At 36.1% G+C, this 24,116-nt stretch overlaps 1 non-coding gene across 1 annotated transcript; it reads left to right on the forward strand.

Annotated features, from left to right (window-relative positions):
- The first annotated feature begins 983 nt into the window (after positions 1-983).
- Positions 984-1,090, forward strand: LOC122127760. Its single transcript, XR_006151275.1, has one exon. It is a non-coding gene; the product is annotated as a U6 spliceosomal RNA (small nuclear RNA).
- The last annotated feature ends 23,026 nt before the right edge of the window (positions 1,091-24,116 follow it).

Below are 24,116 nucleotides of genomic sequence, written 5' to 3' on the forward strand. Positions count from 1 at the left end.
AAAACTACCAGTTTTAAGAGATAAGAGGATTGGTAAATGAACTATTAGAGACAAATACATCTTCAACATATATTGTTCCAAGTATTCCGTTTAAGGCATATTCAACAACTGGTGGAAATTGTGTTGGCTGTAATTATGTGTCTTTCTCCATGTGCGCATGTATACATGTGTATATGTATGTGTGTGACTAGTAACATACATGTGTACATTATGGCTTATATCATCAAATAAAGTAAGGAATCTCTAAATTTTTAACAAAAACTGTATAGTTAAAGTCTTAACTCTTCACTCTGCTTCTTTACACAAAGACTTTGCAACTTCTCATTAATAAAGTTTCCATATACTCTAAAATGTACATACTTAGTACTTAATGTCTACTACCATAAATCTTAAATACTTTATCAAAAAGTTTTATACCTGCCAAACAGTCCTATTTTTGGCATATATAAGCAAAATCTCAAAATTAAGCATATTTAAAACATTAAAACTGTTTTTTTGGGGAGAGGGACCGGTTGTGGGGCATGAACTCTGGGCCTGGGCACTGTCCCTCAGCTCTTCAGCTCAAGGCTAGCACTCTACCACTTGAGCCACAGCGTCACTTACCGCTTTTTTCTTTTTGCTTATGTGGTGCTGAGAAATAGATCCCAGGGCCTCATGCATGCAAGGCAAGCACTCTACCACTGAGCCACCTTCCCAGCCCTAAAACATTAAAACTTTAACAAACCCAAACACTTGCTGCAATGTTTATTTTGACAGGTGCCTTGTATAGAATAATTGAATCCCTCCTCTTACACATCTCTTGAACTACAAATATCTGGAATTATTTTGTTTTTGGCATGTCTATCTTGATTTTATTCTTAAATGTGTGCTTATGTAAGAACTACATGATCCTAAGTTTCACAATTCTTTTTAACTTATTTTTGTTGAATTGTCTAGTTTCATAAAATCAATACAAATTATACTTTATATATAAAAAATGTTCTTTGCTCAATTTAGCATCACATGCACTAACATTGGAACGATACAGAGAAGATTAGCATGCCCCCTGCGCAAGGATGACATAAAAATTCGTGGAGCATTCCATATTTTTACAACAACAGATGCTGAAAGGTATGTGGCCACAAGGGAACCATACTGCATTCTTGGTGGGAGTGTAAACTTGTTCAACTACTTTGGAAAGCAGTATGTAGGTTCCTCAAAAGACTCCACATAAAACTCCTCTATGACACATTAATCCCACTTTTGGGGATCTACCCAAATGATCATAAACAAGACCATACTAAAACTACCAGCACAACTATGGTTATTGCAACATTATTTACGATAGCTAGTATATGGAACCAACCCAGATGCCCTCACAAGATGAATGGATCAAGAAAATGTGGTATATATACACAATGGAATTCTATGCCTCCATCAGAAAGAATGACATTGCCCCATTTGTTAGGAAATGGAAAGTCTTGGAAAAAATTTTATTGAGTGAAGTAACCCAAGTCCAAAGAATCATAGGTCCCATGATTTCCCTTATTTTCAATAACAAATGTATGTCTGGGATAAGCAGAAAAGTTGAAAAGCTATGTACATAGAACCAGATAAGATGATGTTAAAGAAATTGAACCCCAAGACAGTGACACAAGTGGTTTTTTCTTTCTTGCTATTGTTTCTAACGTACTTATAATGAGCGATGGCATTTTTTTTTGTTTCTTTGTATGTTTCTCCCCACGCTATAACCCCTGTTTTCTCTGTATTTGAAGTTGGTGCACATACATCTTGAATGTATGCTTCTCTAATTTGGGGAGGGGAAGGGAAAAATTGCTCAAATAAGGATACAGGTTGACCCATTGTAACAATGAGATGCACAAGACACTATGTTGAAAAATGAACTTTACAATTTAGGTGGAGGAAGGAAGGGGGAGGGGAGTGTACTTGTGGAGGTGGAAGGGAAGGTATGGTAGGGGAAATATAAAGGAGGAGGTAAGAATTCTTGTTAGGAAATGTACTAGTTTCCTTGTTCATGTAAATGTGACTCCTCTGCACAGTATTATTACAAAAAAAGCATATAAAAATGTTCTGAGATGGAAGAGTTTATTTCCTCTATTTTACCCATATAATATCGCTAACAAAGAAATTAATGCAGAACACTGATATGAAGGTAATTTGAATAAATGTATGTGAGTGTGAGTGCCGCAGCGTTCAAGCAAACACGCATGTACCTGCTAACACACGTCATACATGTATATCATCATGCTCAGAGATAAAAATCAGGGCTTCAAGGTCTTGCTAGGCCTTTCCTATCTAGATTGGTGATCTACTATGTAAGCTACATCTCAATTCCTGGCTCTTTGCTAGTTCATTAAACATTTTGAAAAATAATTTCATGAAGTTTTTTTTTATTGGCCCTGATTGGCTCCCAAGTGTAATCCACAGATCTCAGTCTCCTGAGCAAATATTCAGAGTAGATAGGATTATAAGTGTGACCAGCCAGCACAATGTTTATAGAATAATTTTAAAAATAAAAGAAAATTTACTTTATGGGTGCCTGTTGTATCATCTCCTTATTTGAAAGCCTTTTGGAGTGATTATATGTCAATTTAATTCGTTTGGGGATTGTGAAAAGATAGTAAGTGATGATATTTAAAAGTTCTGGTACGTTTTAAAAAAGAAACTGGAACTGTGGGACAGAAGAAATTTGGCTGTCTTCGGACCTCAATTTGTAAGCTCAGCTCTGTGCATGATACCCCAATGTCACCACCACAGTCTGTGTTGAAGACAAAATGTGATAGAAAACAATCACCATTTGTAATATTTGCTACGCTATTATTTCTTGGGCAATATGAATATTGAATTGAGAGTGTAAGAGAATGGAGAGATTTTATCCACCTTTTTGGTATTGCTGAAAGACTTTTGGAAACTTTGACTCATTTTCTTCCTCACTGTGTGTGTCTTTGGGCCATGCACTTACTGTCTTTAACTATAATTTTTCCCAACACTACAATGGTAATAACATTAGCATTATAACGAATGTTATCTTAAGAATTAAGAGCATAAAACTTGTGAAACCCTTAACGTAAACCTATGAATTAGCTTTGAGTTTAGCCAGCATTCTTTTTTAAATACCAAATAGAATGTGATAAGTAGTACAGAAACCATTACATGTAGTGTGAGCAACCAGAAGTAATATCTATTGACCATGCTTTGCTTCCAAGGAAGCCAGTGGATAACTTATGCTGTAAATCAAACTGGTTATCTTATGTTGTGATAATATAAAAATAACAGGGACAGAACGATGAAGGAATGTTGTAGACTGAGGTGAAATCCATATGAAAATGTGCAAAACTGATAAAACATAAAAGTATCTGAGCAGTATATTGTGTTTTGTATCATTTAAGTTACATCGCAAAGATAAGGAAGACCTAGAAGAATAAATTGTCTTTTTAATATTCTATCGTTGGTCCTTAGAAGGATGAACACTTTCCTCATTTTTGTAGAGGCATCATCAGATGAGGGGAACTATATTTTTTGTTTGCTTCCTTCCATTTATTCTTCAGTTTGAAATCTGAATTACATGAGACTGAAAGAAACCAAGTTAAATTATTCATGCAGGAAAGAACAAAGTAAAATAAATAAAATATATATAGCCTTGTAAAATGTCTAACTAAATTGAGTTATAGAGTCTCAAGCGTCAACAGAAAAATGATTTAAGCAATATCATGTTATTAAAAATTTAAAAATGTTAGGAGCTGCTTATTTTTTTCCTTTCTACTACCTTGAATTAATTATTGATTTTCTATAGAGAGATTAAAGATGAGATTAACAAGAAACTTGATTAAAAATGGACAAAAGTTCTGAATAGACATGTTTTCCAAAAAGCCCTGAAAATCGCCTGTGGATTTACAAATTTGTATTTAATACAACGTCTATGTTGGCTTAATGCTTTGTGAGCAGAAGTCATTAGGGAAATGCAATTCAAAATTACTATGATACTACTTCTTAACTATTATAACTCATAAAAATAGCCAAAGAACCAGGTGTGGTGGTAAAGGCTGGTAATTCCAAGTGATTGGAGGTTGGAGTAAAAGGATTTGAGTCTAAGGCCAGTCTTGGGTACTGCACACAGTAAAAACATGTCCTTTAAAAAAACTAAAAAGGTAAAAATGTTGGCTGGTGACACTGTGGAGAAAAGGAAATTTTCTACACTCTTGGTCAAAATACAGGTTAGTGTTCTCGTTGTAGAAAGTTGTATGAAGTTTCCTAAAGAAATCCAAAGTTGAAATATTGTCTGACCCACCAATCGTGTGATTATTTGTCTGTGGGTAACTCATAAATGTATCTGTAGTTCATTGTTACATTATTCACCACAACAGCCAAGATATAAATCGAAGTCCAGTGTTCAACTACAAACTAATAAAGCAACTGTGGTACATGCACACATATCCTTTTCTGGTGATCCCAAAGTAATTTTTTTATTATTTTCCTGTTTCCATGTGATTAAGCTCCAAATCAGAAATCCAGATATATGATTTAATTTAACCAAAACTATTTATTGAGTATAAGGACCTTCTACTCTCTACATTCTTCACAATAAGATCACCAAATATGATGAGTCTGAAATAATTAGTTTCTTTTTGACCTATGTTAATATTCTTTACAATGTGAGTGAAATGTTTAAAAAGTAGTATTTGTTTTAGCTTAATTGCTCTGAAGAGACAATAAATGATATTATCAAAGCTTAAAAATGATTTGATTTAAAATTTAGAATTCAAGAAGTTGTTTTAACCAGTCTGGTTACTGGAGCCTTCACTACAAACTCATGAGAAAATTTATATTGATAAAGGAAAAATCTGGGGTTAGATATTTATGAATAAAAAATCATCTCATTCTGAATATGTAGAGCTGCATATAAAACATAGAAAATTTAGCTTTTAAATACCTGAATATGCTAGTACATTTAATTGCAGGGTAAGTACTTGTTCTGAAAGGAGATAAAATTGCACTTATTTTGAAATGTAAACCTAAGTATTTATTTGAATAAAAGACAATGTTTAAAATATCACTCATTCAAGAAACAAGATATACAGTTAGTTGTTTCTCATGTCAATTATGTTCTCTAAACTTACTAGACAGACTAGATTAGTAAACCTAATTCATTGCTTTGTAGGGAAATATCAATTCCGTTTCTTAAAACTCATAAGAATAACTTTTTCTCAAACAATTGCTAAGTCACTGTTTTATATTTTTTGTCAAAGAATCTTATTCGATAAATTTTTATTCATCAAGTTAAATAATTGGCAAACAATATAAATTATGCATGGACAAATTTTATCTAGCACGAGTTTTTTTTTCAAAAGTCAGATCATGGCTCTCTTAAAGAACACTAGAAGGTAGTTTGTTCTTTATTAATTTTTAGTTATTTTGTTAATAGATAGTAATTGTCAGAAGTGACAATTCCATAATATATTTAATGTATTGGATTTTACTCCCTCTATTTCCTTCTCATTACTCCTTCCTCCAAAGATCTTCTGTTTTTCACATAAAATTACATCTTTATATATGTGCATATAAACTAATTTGGAAGATTGAAGCTAAACTGCAAGATAATTCAAGATGTACAGAGAATTAATAGGATGAATAAAAACCTGAATATTTTTTGTTAACTTTTGAATTGAGTTATCATTATTATTATGGTTAGGATCCCAGGATTAGAGAAATAGAAAATTTAGGTTCATCAGAGGATGACCCATTGCAACAATGATACTCACAAGACACTATGTTGAAAATGAAGATTACACCATGGGGAAGGAGGGGTAAGTGAAGTGGGGAGGGATCTGATAGTGGGAGAACAAGAAAGAAGTGGGTAACAATGCTCAACAAGAAACGTACTCCTTACCTTACACGTGTAACTAATCCTTCTTTAAAGCACATTTTCAACAAAATAAAAATTTTTTAAAATAATGAACAATAAAACCTGACTGGAAATAGAAAAACACTTAAAAATATATTCAAAATGCAAGTAAAATTTAGACCTACAGGCTGAGCAAGAGTTAGGATAAATATGAAAAAGTGGCTTGCTATTAACATGATAATTCGGTTACATCTAGGCTTAGGATTAGGAAATGTGTGCCAGTTAGAGCTGGGTTAGGATGAGAAAAACATGTAAGACATTGTGTAAAACTGCCACATATTTTAAGAAGAATGAATGGCAAGAATGAATGAAAACCAGTCTGTGTTACTTTAAACATTCAGATATAATTTGGTTTAAAGTGAGAGATACTTTTTTGTTCCCATTAGGGTTAGGAAAGGATAAGCTTTACGGTAAATTTTAGTTTTCCAATAAGAAATAGAAGCCAAAAAAAATGTGCGATTGAATAGAATCTAGACAATTTTCCTTACATTAGCCATTTGGTGTTAAATCAGAATGTGATTTGGATTAGGTTTCTGGTTAACAGGGGTTGAGGATAGAGTAAAGAAATGGGTTAAACTAGTGGCTCACGCCTATTATCCTAGTTACTCAGGAAGCTGTTTTTGAGGATCACAGTTCAAAGGTAGCCCAGGCAGGAAAGTCCTTGAGATTTGGTTATCTCAATAGATGCAGAAAAAGCATTCGACAAGATCCAACACCCTTTCATGATGAAGGTTTTGGAAAAATTAGGAATCCATGGAACATTCCTCAATACAATAAAGGCTGTATATGACAAACCTACAGCCAGCATTATACTCAATGGTGAAAAACTAAAGCCATTTCCTCTTAACTAAGGAACAAGACAAGGATGCCCACTCTCTCCACTTCTCTTCAATCTAGTATTAGAATGCCTAGCTACAGCAATAACACAAGATGCAAACATAAAGGGGATCCAAATAGGGAAAGAAGAAATAAAACTTTCCCTCTTTGTAGATGACATGATCTTGTATTTAAAGAATCCCATAGACTCCACTCCCAAATTACTCAAGCTGATTCAAAACTTTGGCAAAGTAGCAGGTTATAAAATTAACCCCCCAAAATCAATGGCTTTTCTGTATGCCAACAATGAGAAAAGTGTGGCTGAAATTAGGAAAGCAACTCCATTTGTAATAGCCCCACAAAAAATAAAATACCTAGGAATTAACTTAACTAAAGAAGAGAAGGACTTCTATGATGAAAACTTTAAAATCTTGAAAAAGGAAATCAACACAGAACTTAAAAAATGGCAAAACCGTCCATGAGATTTTTATCTCAAATTAACCACCATAAAACACAAAAGCGGTGCTATGAGGTAAAGAACTCAGGGATCATGCCCTGGCCCAGAGTGCAAGCCCCACGACCGACAAAAAGAAAAAAAAAAAAAGAAATGTTAAATACTAAGTAAAGCTGAAACTTTTTAGGTTCTAGGAATTTAGGAAAAGCTGGGATAATGGAAGTACAATGCATTTCACAATATCAGGGTTTGAGATCAATGGGTATAATGATTCCTATTATGGAACAAAATACATTCAGAGTTAAGAGTGAAAAAATCTGTAGGGTTTACAGAAAACCTGCAATTTATTTCAAGAATTACCAGTGGTATTTCAGTTAGGCTTGCACAAAACGAGCATTTTTCATACATTTTAGAATTGGGATATGAGTACTGTCAAGGTTATGGTTAGGATTCCAGCCATGGTTAGGCTTAGAGTAAAGGAGAAAAAAAATGAGGGTCAAATTGAAGGTAAATTTTAATATATGCCTGGTAAGAATTAGAATGAATGTATACTAGAGTATTGCTATTAATATATGAATCTTCTTACAATTAGGCTGATGGTTATTCTCAATGTTCCAGTTAAGAAAGATTAAGTTTAGTGTTAGAAAATGACTAAGATATTGGAAAAAATTGAAACTTATGTTTGGAAGGGTGAGTGAAAACTAGTGTACTTGTGTTAGTGTTAGCATTGCCATATAATTTGGATTAAGATTAGGATCAGTATTTTCTTCTGATTTATTTACTGTTACGAATAAGAAAGCTTTTAGTATAAAATTGTGTTCACTAACAAGTAGAAGCAAATATGTGAGGCTGAATAGTAACTAAGACATTATCATTATATGTATTTCTCAGTGATCATTCTTGTAGTGATTAATGAGAGTTTTCCAGCCAGGTTTAGGTTGAGAGTTAGCGGTAAGTAATGGACCAGATGGTAAGTAAATCTGAAACTTTTCAGATACAGTGGTTCAGGTAAAGGTAGAATCAATGGAAACTACAGTATTTTTCCTGATAAGAGAACTTGAGGACAAGTAATATAATGGCTCATGTGAGGGAACAAGATAACTTTAGTGGTAGAGTCAGAAAATTTGTGGGAATTAGAGCAAACTGAAACTCATTTCCAGAGTGAAAACTGGAATATTCATTAGAATGATTAAAAACTAGAGTATCTTCCTTAAACATTAGAATTGGATTATCATTAGGGTGAAAGTTAGGTTTTAAAGAGAAGGTCACCATCTCTGATCTGTCAGTGGCCTTGAAATTAGATGTTCAAATAGGACAAACTTATTTAGGCTTTTTGGTGGAAGAAAGGAGTATTACTAGGGTTCTATCTAGGACTTCTCTGCTTGCTAGACAGGACTTTTGTTGTATAGCACCAAGCAGCTCAACCAATTTTGCCATACTTCTAGTCCATATAATTTGCTTGAGGTCTTGCACTTTTTGCACAGGTGTGATCTTAGATTGACTGAGACTTTATTACCTATGCCTCCCACATAATTAGCTAGGATTTCAGATGTAAATCACGATGGCCAGCTCATTTGTTGAGATGGTAGATGGCTGTCTTGGCAGTTATAGCTAAGATATGGAACCAACCCAGGTGCCCCTCAGTAGATGAACTGATCAAGAAAATGTGGTATATATACACAATGGAATCCTATGCCTCATCAGAAAGAATGACATAGCTCCATTTGTTATGAAATGGAAAGACTTGGAAAAATTATATTAAGTGAAATAAACCAGGCCCCAAGAAACTTATGTCCCAGGGTTTCCCTTATTTGCAATAACTAGTATATGTCTGAGACAAGTAGAAAAGGTCAGATAAGTTGATGTGAGGCAAAATGAACCCCAAGATAAGGCTTCAAACTTTTTTTTTCTTTCTTTTGCTTGTTTCTAACATATTTATAAGATGATTTTTTTGTTGCTTTGTATGGCCCTCCCCCACAGTATAACCCCTGTTTTCACTGTATTTTATGGTGGTATAATTTGTGGAGGGGAAGGGAAAACCAAATTGTTTAAATAGGGATATAGGTGGACCCATTGCAACAATGAGATGTTCAAGATATTATGTTGAAAAACTAACATTACTACTGTGGCTTGGGGTGGGGGGACGAGGGGTGGGGGGGAATGCAAAGTGATGGGAAGGGGAAACAAAGGAGAAGGCAACAATTCTTGATAAGAAATGTACTCATTACATAGCCCATGTAATTGCAAACCCTCTGTATGGTATTTGCCCAATAAAAAAGAGAAAATGTGATATATATATATATATATATATGCATATATGTATATTTATATATGTGTATATGTATATGTATATATATGCGTGTGTGGGTGTATATATATATATATATATATATATATATATATATATAATGGAATTCTATGCCTCTATCAGAAAAATGACATCTCCCATTTGTAAGGAAATGGAAAGATGTAAAAAAAATTATATTAAGTGAAATATTCCAGGCCCAAATAAACATAGGTCCCATAGTTTCCTTTACTTGTAATAACTAGTACATGGTACCATATGACCATTAAAGATGATGTTAATTGAAATGAACCCCAAGATAGGGACACAGCTGAATTTTTATTCCATGAGATTCTTATCTCTATATAATCCCCAAAATAAAGTTGGAAGGGGAGCTGCGGTTCATGTATATAGCACCACCCACTAGGGAAAAAGCTTAAGTGAGAAGTTAAGATCCTTAGTTTAAACCACAATATCAGTACTCAAAATAGTTGATTTCTTTTCCTTGAGGTTTTTATTAAATTGCTCAGAAAATAATCAATATTGAATTTATGTTTAACCTTACTATTAAAATCTAGTTATATTTATTGATGTTATTCTTTGTTTTCCTAAATTTTACTCACACATTAATATCCAGTAATGGAAAGGGGTGATTATTGTTTCACAAGTTTTTATGGCAGTTGAATATGTGTATGATAGATGCATACAAGGAATTTGGACTGAAAATAGATATGTGCAAGCTCTTCACATAAATGATAGTTGAAGAAGCTGTGGGCCTGTATGAAATAAATGAAAGAAACAGCAAGGGAAGATAAGGTATGATTCTGGAAAACACAATTTTGAAAGAAAAAAATCAAGTAAAATATGTAGCTTTTAGTAAGAACTTTTTAACAAACAGACACATTTTATTCCTTATTTCTACTGTAAGGCTTTTCAGTAAAGTTTATTTTACAAAGTTAAACATGATTGACAATTAATACTAACTGGCTTCTGTCTCAGGTAAGCAATTATTTTAGCCAGTTGCCAGGGGTGCATGCTTATATACAGGGGTGAGCCACTGGCCCCCGGCAGTATAATTATTTTGAAAAAGAAAAAACCCACGATTGTATCCTTAAAAATTACAATCTAGAAAGTGTATCTGTAATGTTAGTTGTGTCAAGTCACCATAGGCAGCTATCATTTTTATATCTATGTCCTGTCTAATGCCAGATAATATTTCATTAATTTATTTTACTTTTTCTAACAAAGTTCATTATGAATGGTGACAGCACAATTTTCTAGTGAGCATCAACAATTCTTCAACATATTTATTTCAACAAACACCACTTTGCATTGGTTGTTGCTGTTGTTGCTAAATTTTGCCAGACTGGGGCTTGAAATCAGGGCCTGGGCCCTATCCCTGAGCTTCTTTGATCCAGACTAGCACTCTACCAATTGAGCCACATTACCAATTCCAATTTTTCTGCTTATATCATACTGAGGAATCAAATCAAGTGCTTCATGCATGCGAGGCCAGCACTCTACAACTAACCATATTCCCAGTTATTGGGACTGTTGTTGTTGTTGTTTTAAATTTAATTTTATTTGAGAACATACTGTACAGAGGGGTTACAATTACATGGGCAGGATAATGCATACATTTCTTACCAAGCATTGCAGCCTCCTCCTTTGTTTACCCTTCACCTCCCTTCCCAACCTCCCCCCTCCCCCCCACCCAATCATACCCCCCCCTCCCAAGTCGTTTAAGGATTCAGGTGGACCTGTTGCAACAATGAGAAGTACAAAATGTCATGTCAAAACCAGCTTTACAATGTTGTTGTTGTTTTTTTTTTTTTTTTTTTTTTTTTTTTTTTTTTGTCGGTCGTGGGGCTTGAACTCTGGGCCTGGGCGCTGTCCCTCAGCTCTTCAGCTCAAGGCGAGCGCTCTACCACTTGAGCTACAGCGCCACTTCCGGTTTTCTGGTGGTTTATTGGAGATAGGAGTCTCACGGTCTCTCCTGCCCGGGCTGGCTTTGAACCGCGATTCTCAGATCTCAGCCTCCTGAGTAGCTAGGATTACAGGCGTGAGCCACCAGCGCCCGGCTGTTGTTGTTGTTTTAAGATAGCATTTTACTATGTGTCCTTCTGTTGGCCTAAAACATAGGCTGGTCTCAAGCTAACTTCTAAATCATCCTCTCAAGTTCAGAGATTACACACATTGACCACCATATTCGGCTCAGGATTCTTTGTGAGAGAATACTCTTTCAGATATAGAAAGAGTTATTCTGTCTTCCTTGGAGTCTATGGTTTTTGCATTCAGCACTTCTAATCACATTCTTGCCCTGCTGTGTTTCCACTTCTAGATCAATAGAAATATTTCAGGTTCTGAACTTGAAGCTGATCCCTGCCATCCAACAACATCACATTCTTGTGAATAGCACTAGCTGGCCTCATGAGCATAGAAGCCAGCTGGAGCTTAGCTATCTGATGGCCTTGGGCTCCAACAATGCAATCATTTCTGTGCACAGACTGAAAACTGTCATGGGTAATTTTGATTTATTCCATATTATTCTCAGCTAAATTCTATTTTCAGGTTTGTTTGCTTTATGATCTCTTAAATATTAATTACTATTGTCCTACATTCTCAATTCTCAAAAGTAACATATATGTCTTACTCTAAAATTCATTCAAACATGCAAAAATATTAATGTAGTTGCTGTCCACCTATGGCTCATATTTTAAAACCTGGCTACTTTAGAGGTAAAAATCGGAGGATCCTGGTTTAAAACAGCCTATGCAGAAGAATCTGAGATATTTCTCCAATTGAGAAACCAAAATCCAGAAGTGGAGATGTGGCTCTCATGGTAGAGTGTCAGCTTTGAGCAAAAAGACTAAACAGGAATATTAGGTCACTTCTGACTCCATTATTTACTCATGGAACACACATACACACACACACACACACACACACAAACACATAATCTACATTCTCTTTGAGTCCCCTTGTTGAGCAGTATTCAATGCCATTAGCTTAATGCATGTTTTCTCCAAATTATCATGGTAGGGAATAAACTACATTTGCATTTATGATAATGCACTTTTTTGTACTTTTTGTTATGCAGTTTTTTTGTACTTATGTGAGAGAACAGTATTTTGTGAAGACTAAACAGAAATCAATGTGTGAGTAAATAGGTAGGTGACAGACTGAAAAATGCAGATAATACCACTTGAAATTTTATTTCTTCAAATTTAAATATATATACATATGTATGTATTTAAAATTTCTGCCAAGATTTTATTTCCATTAACAATAATCTATATGTTCCATTATATTAATTTAACATATTGTATGTCTCAGAGTAGATTTACATTTATAGAATTTCTTTCCTTGGAGATAAGGTTCTGCAGTGTAAATCTGGCTTTCCTCAACTCCTAATTCTGTCTGCATTACCATGTGTTAGTATAGTACCATGTCCAGCTATATTATTTATATTTGTATAGTAGAATATTAATATGAACAGCTTTAAGCCACATATCTTCATGAGTATGAATGAATTTCTTGCAAAAAATGTTATAGATAGAGTTACTGAGTGAAGCCAATTATGGTACACATGCCTGTAATCACAGCACCCAGAAGGATTGTAAGCTTAAGAGCAGCCTGAGCTACACAGCAAGTCCCTTTTAAAACAAAACAAAACAACAACAACTGGTGAGCTTGGAAATGGGAAAGTATTGTTAAGTGGGGTGATAGGAACATACAAAATTGTGTGTGTGTTTGTGTATGTATGTTTGTGGTGTGTGTGTGTGTGTGTGTGTGTGTGTGTGTGTGTGTGTGCGCGCGTGTGCACACACAGGCGCGGGCGCTTCTGCTGGTCCTAGGGCTTGAACTCAGGGCCTGGGCACTGTTCCTGAGATTTTTGCTCAAGTCTAGCACTCTACAATTTGAACCAATCTCCACCTCAAGCTCTTTTAGAGGTCAATGGAGATGAGTCTGACCCATTTTCCTGTTCTGCCTTAGAACCTTGATCCTCTTTTCTCAGCCTCTTTGTAAGATAACAGGCAGGAGTCGGTATAGTTGCTGTATTACTGTTAAGTAATTTAGTAAACATCATGCCAGTTTATACTTCTTCCAGCAGTGTTTGAGTGTTTCACACACACATAAGATAAAACCCACTCCAGATTTGATAACATCCAGATCTCATAATGTGAGATATGTATTGTTATGCTCATTTTAACTATTAAGACTTTGAGCTCCAGAGATTTTAGTTAATTTTGAGTCCCTATCTCATATACAGTGGAGCCTGTATTCAAGTTCAACTAGGTCTCTTTATTTCAGAAAACATGGAGTCATCATCTGTTCTAGTCAACACGTGTTCTAGCAAGTACTGCTCCTTAAAAGCACAGTTCTGTGCCTGACAGCTTATTTTTCTCTCTCTTTAACTGTTTGCACCCCTTCTCATAAGCTAGGAAAAGCACACATGATGAGAAGAGCCATTTTTGAAGGGGAAATTGATAATGGGTTTTGAACTTGGTATCACATACATATTAGTCAGATCTTCCATTTGAGTTAGCCTCCATCACTATATTTCTGTTTTTTCTTTGTATTATTATTACAAATATGAGCTACACAGAGTTTATAGTCATATAAGTCAGGTATGGATATATTTCTTTTTTGAAATATCACCCCTTCCCTTGCTCTCTCAATTTTTCTCTCTCACTGGTTTGGTTTTATTAACTTACTCCTCCTCCTCCTCCTCCTCCTCCTCCTCCTCCTCCTCCTCCTCCTCCTCCTCCTCCTCCTCCTCCTCCTCCTCCTCCTCCTCCTCCTCCTCCTCCTCCTCCTCCTCCTCCTCCTCCTCCTCCTCCTCCTCCTCCTCCTCCTCCTCCTCCTCCTCCTCCTCCTCCTCCTCCTTCTTCTTCTTCTTCTTCTTCTTCTTCTTCTTCTTTCTTCTTATCATTATTTTGCTGTAGAAGGGATAGTTACATACGTGTGGTAATGACTACATTTCTTTTGTATTTGTTTTTGTTTCAGTCAGTAATCAGGCTTGAATCAAGGGCCTGAGCACTGTCTCTGAGATCTATTGCTAAAGAATGACACTACTTCCCTGAGTGCATTTCTTTTTGGATAATATTAACCTTTCCCTTCATCTCTTCATTTTCCCATCTTTCCCCCCAAACAAGTTGCATAGGTCATTTTCAATATAGTACCAATTGAATATCACTGTTGAACATGTTCATCATTTGTCTCACTTTTAATATGATCCCTTTCACTTCTCAAAGAGAGATAAATGAAGAAACATGACAAAAATGAAAGAAAACAAAGAAAAATATCATTTTGTTTCTGTTTCCTGGTCACTGGCCATTTTTGAGATAAAATAGGTGTGTGTGTGTGTGTGTGTGTGTGTGTGTGTGTGTGTGTGTGTGTGTGTGTGTGTATAATGGAGCTTGAACTCAGGGAGCTGACTTTTAGTTTTTTTAACTCAAGGGTAGCCATCTATGACTTGAACCAACCTTCACTTCTTGATTTTGAATGGTTAATTGGAGATCAAAATTTCACAGATTTTTCTAACCTGGTCTAGCTATAATCCACTTTCCTCAGATCTCATCTTCACAAATAGCTAGAGTTACAAGTGTGAGCCACTGGCCATGATTGGCCTACCTTCTTTTTGTTAAGTAGTTGAAATGTAAAAGACAGTTTCAACCATAGTAAAAAAGAAATCCATTTAACTTTCCCAGCTTCATTAACTTTTAATACTTTGTCACATATGATATGTACAGAAAAACAGTTTTGGTTTTTGTCTGGGTTTTTTCCTCACGATGAACTTGATTTTATATAGCTTTTAACCTAGTAAATATTAATGAGAATTTGTCAGAGGGCATTAATGACCTTTTTTTGTCTTTCATAAGTTAATGGTGCAAACTAACACTTGTGATAAATTTGTGTGCAGGACCCTGATAATATATCCACATTCTTAGCCAGAAGACAGTAGTGACTGTTACTAATCATCTAGATCTGACAAAACCTTGACTCAGACCTTATTACCACATTCCTGTATGTCCTGTTAGAGTGTAATCCTGACTCTCCAGTGAACATTACAGAGCCTTGCTGGACCTTCTCAGGACACAGCTAAGGTCACCAGTCAGGCATGGCACCTACAGTGTGATGGGAGACTGGTGACAGCTTCCTAAGATGGAACAACACAGGAAATGATACCTCCTATAGCTGTCATCAGTCCATAGGGTTCCTTATTGAACATTCGACCCTAAAATTTAAGGAGAAATCAAACTCTCACTTCCTTGTGCCACTTGTGGACCTGTATATCTTCTGCTGCTGTCATCTTCTGTGGAAGGAAATGATCTGAGATCTATAAGCCATTTTGCTTCTTCTAGGACCTTAGTGTAAGTCTGGCTTCTATACTTAGACAAAAAGAAATGCAGTGATATAAAATAGCAAACTTAACCTTTTTCTAGTCTATTTATTACCCAAATATGTTTTCAGTTTCTACCAATAATTCTTATTACTTAGAGGCACTTAATTAGCAGTCATTTTCTCAAACTCCTAAGTTCCTCAGTAAGCTGTGCGAGAGAAACCACAGCAAGTGTGAAGGCTCTTCCAGTCTAACTTCTTGACCAGGGAAGAGTGCCTCCAAATTGAACAAAGAACTTCTTTTTTTTTTTTTTGTGTCCGGTCGTGTGGCCTGAACTCTGGGCCTGGACACTGTCCCTCAGCTCTTCAGCTCAAGGATAGCATTCTACCACTAAAGCCACAGCACCACTTCCAGCTTTTTTCTTTTTGCTTATGTGGTGCTGAGGAATCGAACCCAGGGCCTCAGGCATGCAAGGCAAGTGCTCTACCACTGAGCCACCTTCCCAGCCCAACAAAGAACTTCTTATATTTCAGATTACATGTCCAAGTTATATATACCAAAGAAAGTTAAGGACAAGAGATTAGTCTGACTTGGGAACAATGCAGATAACAAACACATATTCGATGTTAACAGAAACAAAAACAAATTTTCCTTTATTCATCTAACAAAATAAAAAGCACTACTTTTCTCATTATCTCTTAATTGTGGTTATATGTATTTAGGACTAGCTTGTTGAAAGTCCTGAAAATCTCTTTGACACGAACTCAGAAGTTCTGTTGGTATCAGCTTGAGATTTTATGAAAAAAATAATTTTTATATTTTTAAAAATCTATTTTATTATAAAGATGCTGTATAGAGGGGTTACATTTACATGAGTAAGTTACATTTCTCATTGAACATTGTTACCCACTACAGTGTTTATCTCCCTCTGTTCCATCCCTCCAATCCCCCCCTGCGTTGTAAAGTTAATTCCCCCCACAATGTCCTGTGAGTATCATTGTTGCAATGCATCACCCTTTATACTTATTTCAGCATTTTGTTATTTCACTTCCCTTCCCCCAATCAGATAAATGAATATACAGAATGCAGGGTACCACAATCACAGATGGGAATTGCCATGGATAAAACCAATAGGAGAAGAAAAATAACATAAAGTAAGAAGAATGAACTATCTGTAGTACATTGGTTACATCACGCTTGACAACTAAACAAAAGAAGACCTGCTGTTTCTATATATTGGTATTCATTTCAATTAGCATCATTTTGTATGGTCATGTATGTATTCATAACTCCTGCGCTACTATGATCCACTTTCAGGAGTAATAGGCTAATGCTAATCGTTGCAAGTGAGGGAAATCATAGAGCTCATGTTTCTTTGGGCCTGGCTTGATTAATTTAGTATGATTTCTTCCAAGTCTTTTCATTTTCTTACAAAAGGGACGATGCCACTCTTTCTGATAGAAGCATAAAATTCCATTCTGTAAATATACCATATTTTCTTGATCCATTCATCTATTGAGGGGCAACTGGGTTGGCTCCATATCTTAGCTATGGTAAACAATACTGCAATGAACATAGTTGTTCTGGTAGCTTATTGCCCCCAAGATCATTTGGATAACTGTGAGGAGTGGGATTGCTGGATCTTAAGGGAGTTCTATATTTAGTCTTTTGAGGAACCTCCATACTGCCTTCCAGAGTGGTTGATCCAGCTTACATTCCTACCATCAATGTAGGGTTCTCATTTAGGCATATCCACCCCAGCATCTGTTATTTGTTTTCTTGATAATGGACATTCTAACTGGGGTGAGTGGGAACTAAATGTGATTTTTGTTTTGATTTGCATTTCTTTTATGACCAGTGATGCTGAGCATCCCCCTTCTCTTTCCGAGAGGCCACAGTATAACAACTTTCTAGTGTGTCAACCGAGGCATAGAAACTTGTAATATTGTATGCTTTTTGTTGTACATTCATTTCACTTGGAGCTTCCAATTACTCCTATAACTTACAGTAAAGATTTATACTATTTACCTTACTGAAAAAAAAACACTAATTTTCAAAAAGCATAGAAAAATGTCTCTTTGTCAGGGGTCCCAGTGAATACTAAGGAAGTTTCTTTACTGGGAAATTTTACTTGGTTGCTTGTTCATTATGTTATTTGAACACGTTTAATTTCTGATTTCCCCGCCACCTCTTTAACAAACTAGCAACTATGTTGTCTCATTGGATTTTGCTTCACGAGTTACAAAATATTTTGACATATTTTTGGTTTAGAGTTTGGGGGGAGGTTGGCGTTTGAAGTACTAGTGGGCCAATATTCAGGCTTGAACTGAGGGTCTGGAGCTCTTGCTTAGATTCCTTTCTCAATGTTGTCACTGTGCCCCTCGAACCATATCTCCACTTCTGGCTTTTTCTAGTTAATTGAAGATAAAAATTTGAGGATTTATTAGCTTGGGTTGGCATCAAACTGTGATCCTCAGATTCCATCCTTGTGAACAGCTAAGATTACAACAATGATCCAGAGGCTGAATATATTGTGCTCCCTATGAAACATAAACAAGGGCACATAATTCTGAAGCATGTGTGTAAGATTATGCATTTCTCTGTACAGTATTTTCACAATAAAAAAAGAAAATTAGTTATAAAATTTAGCCCTTATAGGTGTGTATACATAATATAAATGTGCAGAGGGAAGTGAGGATGTATCCGCTGATTTTAAGGAAAGATTTCACCTATGGCTTTTCACAGACTGGGCTACGCTGTACAGAAAACTTGAGACTAAAGGTGAGGTAACTGATGTCATCATTCCATTCATCTACATGCCTTGTCAACATGTGCATATACTGTGGTGTAATCATGATTATTTTGTGTATGAGAGGCAGTACTGGAGTTGAATTCAGGACCTAGGTACTTTTGCTTAGCTTTTATATGCTCTACCATTTGAAGCACAGCTCAGCTTTCTTTATTTACTGTTTAAATGGAGGTAAGTGTCTTTTTTGCTCAGTTGGCTTTGAACTGAGTTCCTCATATCTCAGAGTTCTGAGTACCTAGTTTTACAGGCCTGAGCTTCCAATGCCTAGCTTTTGATTATTACTTTTACAAGCTATATGCTCACACACATTCCTTGCATTCAAAAGTCTCACTGTTCAGGCTGACAGGATGTGAAGAAGGATGGTTGAGTGGATAAGTTACCAAATGGGCCTCTAACTCCATTCTGGCAGTAACTTACATTTCAGTCAGTGAGTACATATTTCCAATATCAATTTTTAAATGCCTTTTTGAACTGTCTTTGATACATCTTTTAAACATTATCTCCCAAGCAGGAGATATTACGTGAATGTATTTGATAATATTTCAAATAGGGGTGTTATTGTGTGTCTGGGTGTCTGTTGTCAGAGGCCGTCCATCTGGGCTTCAGGAATAGAACTAATATTTACTGTCTGCTGATTGCAGACAGGGAGGATTTTACTGGCCAGGCTTTGACTTGGGATCCATTCATCATAGACTTCTAAGTAGCTAGGATAACAAGCATGAACCACCAACACCCGGCTTGTTTTAGAAGCATTGCTTTTCATTCATTGAATTTTTTTCCTGGAAGGTTGATCTAGACAGACTGCTTGTACCTCATGATAATGTGATTTGAATAATACCCTTTGCCTCTGGCATTTCTGAAACTGATTTCCACAGTTCTAGAAAATGAAATTGTTCTAAAGCCAATAGCATTTTCCTTGTGAGATGTTAGGTCTCTTTTTTAAATCTCTTATCCTTTCCTTTGGCAAAACAATCAGGATGTTTCTGTAAAACCCTATTTCTTGAGATTATTAGAGATAGAAGGTATCATGTACACACTTTCAAATAATCTCTCCTTTTATAAACATATGTTACAAGATTGGGTGGAAGAATGATGGCTATTGAATTAATTTGATAACCACTCTAGAATTTTTAAGCTTTAATGCTTATTAACTCAAAGGAGGATTATAAACATTCAGAATAGTGAAATGTGGCGACTACTCATTTGATGTATGTGGAAAGATGATAAGAATTCTTATGATTAATAAAGTATATCTTCAAATTTCCAATGGTTGACTGCTATGCTAACTGGGAGGAGACATTGGTGCTGCCAGGGGTTTGAAAGTTGGTAATGAAGCAAAATATCCGGGCAGAGCATTTGCTAAGGATATAATTTCTAAGACTCATACCAAATACATTGAACTAGAATGCTAAGTGATGAATGACTAAGCACCAAATTTTATTTGTTGGCTTCTTTGTTTTTGATGTCCTGGAATTTGGACCTAAGGCCTGGGTGCTGTTTCTTAGTTTTTTCCTCAAGGCTAGTGATCTTCCAGTTGAACCACAACTTCATACCATACTTTTGGTGTTTAATTGGACATGTCTTAACAAATTTCCTCTTTGGGTTTCCTTAAAACTCATCCTCAGATATCAGCCTCCTGAGTAAGTAAGATTCCAATTGTAAGCCACAAGAGCCCAGCTAGAATCACATTTTAGAAGTATTCTTTAGATGAATCAGATGTGTCTGACTGCTATTTTAGCACTTTGGTTCCAGTGGGTCATGTCAGTTTTATACTAATATCAGAACTTTTCTTCTTGTAATCCACAGTATCCCATATCTATCTAATTAATTCTTATCTTCATTTCTGACCTCTTTTTTCTTCATTGTACATTTCCATTCTTATTTCACAAGCAAGTATGTCAGTGCTGTTTTCCTTTTCTGAAGGAAGTCAGGTCCATCCCCATCAATGGGGGATGTACTTGCTGTTCTTACTGCCTGGAGTACCTGCTCCTAGATAATTGCCTGGATGATGGCTCCCATATCAACTATCTCTTGTTCAGGGTTGTCTCCTCCCATACTCACTGTGAAGTTGTTGCTACAAAATCACCAATGTCATGTCTCTGATTTATAGGAATTATAATTATGATTTCTGGTTTTCGTTTCAGCATGAAATTGGTAAGGAGAGAGCCACATTCACTTCTGTTTCTCCAATACCTATAATAGTGCTTAATCCTTAGTGTTCAGGTGTCTTACATGGAGATCCACCTTCCCCAGCTCGATTTATCCTAGCTTCTGGTCAGGACAGCTCTTCAAGCTGAAGTCTGGTGACTAGTAGTCATTCCCTCTCATTCTTTGTGCCTGTTGGTGTTGATGAGTCCACTTCAGGGCAAAACCAGTGTCTGACACCTATTTGTTGCTGTGGCAACGGTGGCTGTGACATCATAGAAGTTATAGCCATTATTTTGTGAAGCTGTGTGAGGACATTCACCCCAAAATAATGTCTTCCATATATGTGTCTCCTTTGCCCAGGAGTGCATTCAACAATTCAACAACAAAACTGTCATCCAGTTCCTGATACACTCAGAGTATGTTTCCATTTCCTTTAAAAAAAAGAAAAATTCAAGACATGCTTTGGTGATTTGTCATTGAATTACTGAAACAGAGTATATAATTTTATGTATTTGTACGTCTATTTCCATCTCTCTTGAGCCCTTGCCATATTTCTTTGTGTTTGCAGCTTGGTAAGGGAAATAAGATTTAATTCAGTATAGTCAGAGATTGTAGTTCAGAAGGCTCTTTTTAGACCCTTTTGGAGGAAATGTCTACTTTCTATCTGAGGTTCTACAGATGGCCATGTTGGTACAGAAACTGAGTAGAGTGTCATAAGAGGCTTGTCCTGATTTCTACTGACTTTCCTCTGGGTTTGGGGAGTGTGATTCCACTGCATATGTGTTTCTTTGCTACACTGAAGGATACAGGCCTCCTCTGAAAATCTAAGGCCTTGGGGATAAACCTCAGAACCCAGCTTCCCACATCACTAGGATTACAGGCCTGAGTCTCTTTTACTCAACTCATAGCTGCATTTTTATACATAGCGTAGTCAGTTTCATTATATTCACTTCATAGACAGATATATACAAATATATGTATATGTTTATTCATCTATTTATAATCAGTGTTAGCTCTAGAGACACACAAATATATATTCATATAATCATATAATTATAATCAAAGTATAGCTGTGTTTCCCCAAAAATATTTTACACTAATATTTTGTGAAATAATTACTCAAGACTAAAAATTTAAATGCCTTTGTAGTTTGAAAAATCATATTCAATTTCATATATTATACTATATATAACATCAAGAATATAACATGTATTTACATACAACTGATTTAATTGTGTTATTTTCCTGCCTGATTTTGTGTTTCTTCATCTATGTAAGCCTTCTTTCTTCTATTGATGACAATTTTTACTTTCCAGTATACATATTTCCTATATATTTTGTCAAATATCAACCATAAGTAGATTTTTATATTATTGGAGCCAAATTTTTCTTCCATATTTACACAAAGCACAGAGAAAATGTATACAGATTTGTACTCACTGTTGGATGAGTGTCCCACATACCACTATAAGTATTGTGTCATTTGTCCCAATTGACAGAATAGCTTTCTCGGACATTTTATCTGCTGTCCAAAACCTTTTCTAGACACCTTATTACCCCAGCCAGGTATGGCCTGGCTTCTTTGTCGCTCCCTGTGCACTTAATAGTTCCCTTTATACACAGTAGGCTCTCTTGTACAGCTCCCTGTCACTCTGTGTTTTTCCCCCAACAGCACACGTATGCAAGATGCTTCAGATTGTAGGAATATAAAGAAACATATTTAGGATTCATGAATCTACAATAGATCAAAAATATTGACATTTTAATAAAGTTTTAATAAAGTTAGAAAAAAGATTTTTCCAGGAAGGGGGAATGGAATCTCTAAATCTAGATTGGCCTCTAAGTTGCCTTCAGGCAGAAATTCTGCTTCTGAGTCCTCAAAGGGATTTATTTCCTCATTAAAGACAGGATTTTCTTCCTGAGTCCAGGGATAGACAGATTCTAAATTCTTAATTGGAAATTGGATCCCCTGCAGGAGGACAGATTGGTCTGGGTATTCTGTGAGGAAAGTTTCTCATTCTTCTAGATTTTGGACCTCTCTTATTGGTTTTCCTGAACATAGACTGGGGTCATTTTCCATTAGTACACATTTACCCTGCACACCAAGATGAGTCTTTTTGACTGGTTTGGCACTGATCTAGGTGGATTGTGAATATCAATGGGAGACATTCTGGATCATCTTCTTCCTTGGTTGTATGTGCAGGTGCACCTGCATCACATGTGGTGTTCAGAACCAGTGAGATGTCCACAAGACTCAAAACTTGCTTGGGCCTTTCCACAAATTCAAAAAAGCCCTCTATGTTCACATCCTTTCTGGAGATTAGTGATGGCTTCTGATCTCTATCAGTCACCATAGATGACATCACTGATGGGTTCTTTATCTGGAATTCTGCAGGAGTTGTTCTACGGTGATACAAACCTGATCATGGAAATAGGTTCAGGAGTCTTAGAACTATAGAAGTTAAGGTGTGACTAAATTTCATGAGGATCTAATGAGGAAAGCTGTAGAACTTGAGTTTGGACTGAACACTGATAAGGTAGGGTGTTTCTAATGAGTGATTACTTCCAAGTTCTTTTAAAAGGAGAACAGATATTACCTTGCAAAGAATATCAATAAAAGGACATTTTGCCATGTTGGTGCGTACTAAGGGCTCTTGGCCAATGAGGCACAGACCGAGAGACCCAGGTTCCATCTGTACTCACCAGCTCTGAGGCATCTAAACAAGGACTTCTTCCTCTTTTCCTTGGTCTCAAGGATCATGCGTTCCTCCAGCTGCTCCAGAAGAATATGTGAGAAGAAGAGCAAGTCTGAAGAGGGCATGTTGAGCTTGACATACTGTGCAAGTTCTTTCATGGTGTCATGGTACTTGTACTCAGAGAAATCATCATGGTAGAAGTCCATCCACATAGGAAAGATGGAACAAACCATGCTGTGATCAGACAAGGAAAATGAGAGCCCGCCCTCAACATCCTGAGCCTATAGCGTTTTTCTGGCAGGACATGCATGTTGGGAGGTGAGAAGAGACTCCTGCAAGCAGGATGCTCCTCACAATTTCTCAAATACAATACTCTAAATTTCTCCCTGTGATAGGCGGAGAAATTTGTTTCCCCACTGAATCTGACTTGGTATACACAGACCTCCTTGTCATCCATGAGAGTCCAAAACAACAAGCGCATCCACAATGTGTAATCTACTATCCACTGAAGTGCCAAGCCTCAACCCCCTGGTGAAAATCACAACTGCTGTGCAAAGAAGAATGTTGACTTTGAATCAGAAACCTCAAAGATACCCATTTTGCAAGGACAGAACTTCTCTTTGTCCCAACGTCCACTTTCTTCTTCATCTTGTTCATCATC

Source organism: Dipodomys spectabilis, unplaced genomic scaffold, assembly GCF_019054845.1.
Source record: "Dipodomys spectabilis isolate Male_0828 unplaced genomic scaffold, ASM1905484v1 ptg000309l, whole genome shotgun sequence".
Lineage (NCBI taxonomy): Eukaryota > Metazoa > Chordata > Mammalia > Rodentia > Heteromyidae > Dipodomys > Dipodomys spectabilis.